The sequence below is a fragment of the Rattus norvegicus genome, chromosome 3 (assembly GCF_036323735.1).
Source record: "Rattus norvegicus strain BN/NHsdMcwi chromosome 3, GRCr8, whole genome shotgun sequence".
Classification (NCBI taxonomy): Eukaryota; Metazoa; Chordata; class Mammalia; order Rodentia; family Muridae; genus Rattus; species Rattus norvegicus.
The window spans coordinates 79,529,282-79,537,107 of record NC_086021.1 but is presented as its reverse complement, the minus strand read 5'-3'; the positions used below and the strand labels follow the sequence as shown (position 1 = coordinate 79,537,107).

At 42.6% G+C, this 7,826-nt stretch overlaps 1 long non-coding RNA gene across 2 annotated transcripts; it reads right to left on the bottom strand.

Annotated features, from left to right (window-relative positions):
* Nucleotides 1-227: 227 nt before the first annotated feature.
* LOC134478830 (uncharacterized) lies at nucleotides 228-6,508 on the bottom strand. 2 transcript variants are annotated; one of them, XR_010065098.1, is made up of 4 exons: nucleotides 6,393-6,508; nucleotides 6,044-6,108; nucleotides 5,686-5,891; nucleotides 228-329 (listed from the first exon to the last, which is right to left on the bottom strand). It is a non-coding gene; the product is annotated as an uncharacterized LOC134478830 (long non-coding RNA). The 2 variants fall into 2 exon arrangements; XR_352386.5 differs by lacking the exon at nucleotides 228-329 and having other exon boundaries at nucleotides 5,445-5,891.
* Between the last annotated feature and the right edge of the window lie 1,318 nt (nucleotides 6,509-7,826).

Here is a 7,826-nt window from a genome sequence, read left to right as displayed (position 1 = left end):
GGGTTTGTATTATTATCTAGTTTATTTGAAATAGTGGCTGCACTATGGAAGTAATTGGAAAACATTGATTATGCACTTGTATCTGGAAGGACTGGCAAGTCATTACAGGGCCCGGCAACAGCTAGTTAGCCTTACTAATGAGGCACTAATTGCTGTAAGTAGGTTAGTAGGTTAGCATGTTGGTGAGACTGGGAGGACGCAACAGTTCAGAAAATTCCGAAGGGTTCTGCCAAACATGTATTTCCATTTCTTTACCAAAGTAGATGTCACACGGGGTTTTTCCTCTCTTCCTGTTTTGTTTTGTTTTGTGTGATTTTCACCAGGACATTCTGTTGGAGGGAAAAGGCAGCTTTAAATAAGTTTGCATAAGCATTTGGCTTGAAATGACATCATTTCTGTTTATGCTGTTTGTTGGTTAACCAACCTGGTCCTAGTCAATGGGACTGACCTGCCATTAGCAGGATGTTGGGTCCTTCCACTCAAAAAACGTGTGGTAGCCCTCTCGATTGGAGGGCCTCTCTTGATTCAAGGGCTTTGCACTTCCCAGATGTAAAATCACTCCCTGCTGTTGCTCTACAACCTCACTGTCCTACTCCATAAAAGCTAATGTTTTTTTTTTTACTTTTTTTTTAGTTTAGACCACGAGATTAATTTAGTCCAAGGAACTCAGTGGCCTTGCTATTAGGAAAGAGAATAATAATAATAATAATAAATTCCTCTGCTATTTGTGGGATTCTTAGGAGGAAAAAAGAAAAACCTATCAGCATTAGGGAAATTCTTTCCTAAGTGCACCAGAAACAAAGATAAGATGGTTCAGTGTTTATAAGAATGACAAACAGAAATGCTTGAATTGGCCAATATCCACTGAGCAAATGGTGGCTATGTGACTGTGTTATTGTCACACGATGGACTATTATACTGTAGGGGAGAGGGGAGGGACACACCACACAGGCACACATGACAGGTGAACCTTAGTACTAATCGAGAAAACTCAATTTTAAACACCACATACAACAAGGTAGCATTTTATAAAGGCCCAAGCAAAACCAAATGGCTATAGTGGTCTGCACATACATAGAAACATTACCTTAAAGGGACTCATAAAACATATAAATTGAAAGTTCAAGGTAGCAGGTACCTCGGGGAGGTAGAAAGGAGACATCTGAGAAATTGTGGTTTAAGTTGGGTGGGACTTTTAATGGGTATCTTAATATTGTGATTTGCAATTAAAGTTTATATTGCATGTTCTTTCGTGCACACACAATTTTTTTTTATAGAATCATTATCTTCTACCTCTCTAAAAATGGCATTGTCTTATCCAGTCAAATTAGAAAGTCTGCTGAATCACTGGAGAGAAAAATAGTGCCATTTAAAAGTAGTGATACTTTTCTTTGGTTCATTAATGACAATGCCAATATAAAAACACCCAAAAAAAAGAAAGGAAGGAAGAAAGGAAGGAAAAGAAAGGAATTTCTTTACTTCAAAAATTAGATCTGTGTAGTACTTTTTGTAAAGAATTCCTTGTTTGTCTATAGCTTACTTATAAAAATGGAGACTGGCAGCACCCCAGAGACAGAGGCAGGAGGATCTCCGTGAGTTCAGGCCAGCTTGTCCACAGAGTCAGCTCTAGCACAGCCATGACTGTTACACAGGGAGACTCTACCTCAACAAAACAAAACAAACAAAAATTTAAAAAAAAATGGGGTCTCGCTATTTCTTTGCAAAGTCTAGGTTTTTGTTTGTTTGTTTAGTTTGGTTTGGTTTTTTGTTGTATTTTGTTTGGTTTTTTTGACCAATGAGTTTGGGGCACTTCCTAGTTTATATCTAAATAGCAAATATTTAAGGGCACTTAAATAGACAGTGTTGATATCAGAACTGAAGAAGGAAAAGTTGCTGCATATGTACTATGTAGCGCCAATCTAAAAGAAAGCTGAACAATGTCATCTCTGTGAAGTGTCCGACGGAAGGGTGGGGGCCAGAGGGAGAGGGGCTTCATTTTCTCTGCCTTTCTTTCCTTTCTTAGTCTCCTATGCCGGTCTAGTGATTAGGGTATATAGTGGGTGTGTAAACGTACTTTTGTAAGCCTACTAAAGTATATCATTAATCTAAATGCCCAAAGTATAGACTTATAACTAACATGAATGTGACTCTGAGGAGGAAATCCCGGTTTCCCAAGTCTCTGTGACATGTGAGAAAATGCTCCCTTTGAGGCAATCCTGCTACTTTTCTAATGGTGTTGCTTCGCAGAATGCAGCTCATAGGGAGAAGCCACCAAAGTTCTGAGGTTCAAAATCTTTCCTTGAGCTATCAAACAAACAAACAAACAAACAACAAAAAACCAGCCAAAGTATTATGGTTTGGAGCTAGCCACTGTTTCCATGGGTGATGACCTAACTGACAGCAAGGGTTTGCTTTCCACCTGCACATCTGAGCAGCAGATCACTTGACTCCAGATGGGCTAGGAGCATGGTGTTTCTTCAAGACAGATGATGATTATAAGTATGTGGAATTATCATAATAACCTCTTGTTTAATTTTCTGTCACAAAAAAATAAAATCTGTTGAGATTGGTTTTACTGAAATTCTATTTTCAAACATTTTATGAGTGGTTAGTACCCAGTGCACAACTGTTTGGGGGGCGGGTATCAGATTTCTCTTCTGACAACAGAGCCCCCTGAAGAGACTCATAAGTTTATTTTCAAGTGAGGTTGGGTGGTGGCACACAGGTGCCATGCCATTGGGGGTGCCAGCTGACATGGAGCCATCAGCTTTCCGTGAGAGGTTGTTTCTCTCTCTTATCGTTAATAATGTTTTCCCCTTTGGAGTTACTGGAAGGATCTGGCTAGGGTAGGAGACTGCAAAGATTGGGGATTATTGTTTAAACGGGACTCGGTTTGTAGCCTTAAGTCAGAGGAGAGCCATTCTGTTTGCATTCAACGTTTCAAAGAGAAGTAACAATGCTCTCAGAGAGGCCCCTCTCTACGATGCAGCTCATTATTGTAAATGTGGGACATGTCTGGACTGCTAAGGAGAATCATAAAAGTACAGCCTCTATCGCAAGCTCTTCTAGCAGCAAACACTGTCCTCAGGCCAGATCCATTTCCTGGCAGCACCAGAGCCTGCAAGTGGTGAATGGCAAGCTCACCCGATGAGACCCAGACGGAGCAAGAGGCGTTACAGAGAATAAGTGTGCACAGTGCACACTATCTGCGAGGTCTTTTATGTTAAGGAAATCATGACACCTGCCAATCTCTCAAATTCCAAAGGGTAAAGCGTGAGGCCCGCTAGGCTGTCATTGAACATGACAGGCTTAATGCCAGGTTATAACAGCAAAAGGACAATCTTATTGTGGTTTTATTCAGTTTTCTGCTGCTGCTTCGGGAGGAAGTCTCGCTGTGTCTCTCCTGCTCGTGCTCTCTCTCTCTCTCTCTCTCTCTCTCTCTCTCTCTCTCTCTCTCTCTCTTTTTAAAAAGCTAATTTAGAGCATTTGAAATACCAAACGGATTCTTTACATATCTCCTGAGCCCCCCACTCCTCTTCGCTACTCCCAGTCTCTCCTTTAGGGAACAACCCCTAAATCCTTCCAATTTAGCATCTTGGTGAGACCAGACCGTTTTCAGTTGAGTATTTTCTTCTGTTGTGACAGAGATGTTTCCTAACTCCAAACATTTCTCTTTAATTACCGCTCACACTGTTGCTCTATTTCCATCCAACCTGCCCCTCGCTTGAGCCCATTGGGCTGAGGAAAGAATTACTCCCTGTGCTGCTCCTGAGCCCTTCTTGTGCAGATCTGTAATTGGCCCTGTGTTTTTGACTTTTTGCTAATAAGCAGCTTACTTCCTCTCCCCCTAGACTCAACCCACCACTTTTGTTTCATGAATTTTACAAAGGATTTTAATGGATGCTTTAGGCTATGCAAAATGTTATATGAAGGCAAAGCATTAATGCAACAGCCTTGACACAGAGGACGTGTGGATCTCTGCTTATCATAGCTGTCAGGTCGCAGATATTTCATTAGTTTTAGAGGACAAAAGGGAAAAAAAACAGGTCTGCTATATGAAGGGATATTAACCTGTACTGTGTAACCAACTATAATTGCTTAGCATTTTACATTAACTCTCCTCAGACATGGCCTCTCATTATTTTTACACATACATAATAACTGCTTATTACAGCGGGATAGTTCATGCCGACACATAGTGGGCAATGCTGTGTCAGCACTTCTAATATGAAACCCACGTCCACGGACTTAAAAAGAGCTGTAAAATTTACCTCCAGACCAAAGACTAGCAATCAACTTTTACCTGGAAAGGGAATTTTTGTTTAAAGTAAAACAAAACAAAACAAAAAAACAAAACGCCACTTTTATTAAGAAAAAAAAATGTTGGGTTAGTTTAAACTAGGAATGTAGACAAAAAAAATCAATGAGCACGCTAAAGTCGTTATTGAGTTTCTAAAGCAAAGAATTATTGAAACTCGCCATGAGATATGATTCTGATGATTAAATAGAAATAAATGAGTGTTAAGCAACATCGAAATTAAATGCTATACGCATAACAGGCTTTGTTGAAAATTGTCATATCCCTTAAAGAAGCCATGGTATGCGGTTGTGCTAAGAACACTGCATATTTTCAGGATGAATAATGCATGATTTTCATTGGGAAATAAATTAAAATGCTCATAAATGTTGAATATTAAAGCTTGTGAAAAGACATTGACATACATACATATATATATATATATATATATATATATATATATATATATATTGATTCGGGGAAGAGTAAGAATTAGAACTTGGCAGCACTTGAATGGGGACTTTGGAGAATCGGTGGTTGGGTTGATTATTTCTTTTTAACTGAGCTATTGCAAAGGTTTGGTTTTCTGGTATACCCAGAATGATATTGACTATATCCACTGACTTTATACAATGGCCCAGAGTGTTCCCAGTAACAAAAATCTAAGACTATTTTAAAATCACGCGGCAATGATGGCCGAGAAACATGGATACATTTGCCTTACATCGCCCAGCGTCCTCGGTCCACAGGTCCCGAGATAGAACATACTTGCCTATAAAAGACTCTACGAAGCTACAATAGCTTCTTAAAGCCATCAGACAGCCACCCCATGGGTCAATGAGAGCCCACGTGGTTGAATGAAACCTTAGAAAACATATTTTGAAACTGATTTCAAACCAGGTCGTTCTACAGTAGAAATCGGAGCTATATCTGTAAGCTCGTTATGTTTATGAACAATACATCAAACGTTAGAGTAATAGGCAGAGTTCGTGTTCTTGATTTTTATTAACTTTTTAATCTTGTCATCTGCGTCTTTCTTTACTTCAAAAGCCGGAGCCAATCTTAGCTCCATTTCTTAGATTGGAAACGTTTCCTGATACGCCAAGAATATTTTTTTTAAGACGCTCATTTAAAAGCGCAAGACCACTTAGAACAACACCAGGTTTTACTACCATGTCTAGAAGTGACAGCTTACAGAGGTGGGAACACGGGCTGAAAGTGACTCTCAGCACAAACGCATTAATGTGTCATGGGGGTGGTGCATAAGGAGTATCCGCCCTGTCCCTAAACTGATCGAGTGAAGGGTTTCTGGCTGACAACGGCTCTCCTGTGATGGAAAAAGCTACAACTTGTTAGTACAGTTCCAGTAAACAGCACGCTGGCCTCACATGCTAATTAGCTGTGGCCCAGCTCGCCTGGGCTGTGCGGCGGAACTCTAATCAGAGATGATTGTCATCAGGTATCACAGATGCCTCTCTCGTGGCTCAGCCAGGCAGGTGCCGATCAGCGTAGAGAAGGAAGCTCTAGACACTGTGCAGAGCCCTGGGTCTCGGGGTGCCTCAGCTGCTGGTTGCAGGCAGCTCGTCAGTCCTGCCTGTGGAAAGGAAGAAAGAGGGTTAGGCAAGAGGGGATCCTACCTGTCGAGTATTCCGGGCAGTGGTGCAATCAGTTTGAAGGGAGAGGTTTCAAAATGAAAACCTGTAACTGAGGCTACTTGGGGGGCGTGGGGGCTTTCCTTTTCCTCACCTGGAGTTCTTGAGGGTGACAGATGTCCGTTCTTCCAATTCGTTACACATGTTTGAACTGGATGTCTGAGAGGGTAAAGGAACAGGCCTAAAGATTTACAAGCTGTAATCAAGGATGTGGTAAGGAAAATAAAGCTGCCTACCAAGAAGTGTGACTGAGCCCTAAAGTGGGAACCTGATAACCCTGTAATCTTCAACCCCTTCCCTGCCAGCTGCACCCTCACTTCACCCCATCAACTTGAAGTCCTCCTCCACTCCCTGCCTGCCACTCGCGCGCGCGCACACACACACACACACCCCTTTCAAACCCTCCCTATCTCCAACTCCCCCTGGCCTACTCCTCAACTCACACGCCAGCATCTTGTCCTCAGAAACAGAATTCCTCTCACTGAGGTTACTGGAAGGCTTCTGCTCTGTGAGGAACTTGGCTTTCCTCTCAAAATCACCGTTGTCATCATCGTCATTGTCATTGCTGTCGCAGTCGCCGTCGTTGCATAGCCACCGTCATAGCAGCCGTTGTCGTCGTCGTCATCATCATCATCATCACAATCACCACCACCACCATCACCATCACCATCTCCCAGCCCCCGCTGTGTGAGAATGCTCACTTCCATCCACAGGTCCACCGTCCTTCTGCTTCCCCAGTTGTTCTGTCCTGTACTCTGAGTCCTCCACTTTTGTGTTGTCAGGAACAATGAAGCCTCAAAGGACTCCCTTGTTAATTGTGCCTAGTCCTCAGCCTCTGCATACTATGCAACCCCAACCTACACCATAGCTCCGTCCACCAAGCCCACCTTAACAGGTCTCCAGAGCTTACCCGTGAGCTCCGTGTTTACTTAACCTTTTCATAAAACATTCATGGGCAAGATCTACCTAACTTTCTCCAGTCTATGAACCCCGCCCCACCCTGTGCCCCAGCCTCTCTAACTTAAGATGCTTCCTGTCCATACGCTGCTCCTGTGATTGCCACCAGGGACTTTACTTTCCTCATCAAATCAGAAACTAGAAACTGTCCTTCTCTTCTTATCCCCCAACCACTGCTCTGGCTTTGTCTCTTCCACGTGTCTCTCCATCACTGCCTTCCTGAAGGTTTTCTTCTCTGAGCTAATTCTTCTCTCAGAATCGCCCTTCCTATTTTAGTCAGACAGCTCTCTCCACAGCACGCTAACCATGATGTTCTTCTTTTCAAAGTTTGCAGAAAGGAGCTGGCTGAGATGTTACGAGCCTATAATCCCAGCATTCCAGAGGCTGAGGCAGGAGGTTGCCTGAACTACACAGCAATTTCCGCCAGATTAGGCTACATAATAAGAATCTGTTGCAAACAAAACTAAGCAAAAGATATCACCAGATCCTAGGGAAGGTCCAGCTTATGCAGCTCTCTGGTACTGGGTGCCAGCCTCCTTCCCTGGACCTGCCTGGAGCCTCGTCCACTGCACCACTAGTCCCAGCTTCTCCATATCACCCCCACACCTTATCACACATGAGTCTGTACACACACATAGAATGTTCTTCCTTGTTTTTCCAGACTCAGATCGAGCTCCCCTTTTCTAGGACAACATTCCTGACATTTTAAACAGGAAGAAAGAAAATCTACTTCCTGTGTGCTCCCAGAATCACATTTAAAAAATTTTTTTTATGTCTGTGTGTTTTGCCTGCAGCTATGTCTGCATACTAGGTGCATTCCGGGTACTTTTGGGAACTAGAAGACAGTGCCAGATCCCCTGGAAATGGAATTCCAGATGGTCATGAGCCATTATGTAGGTGATGGGAATTGTGCCCTGGTC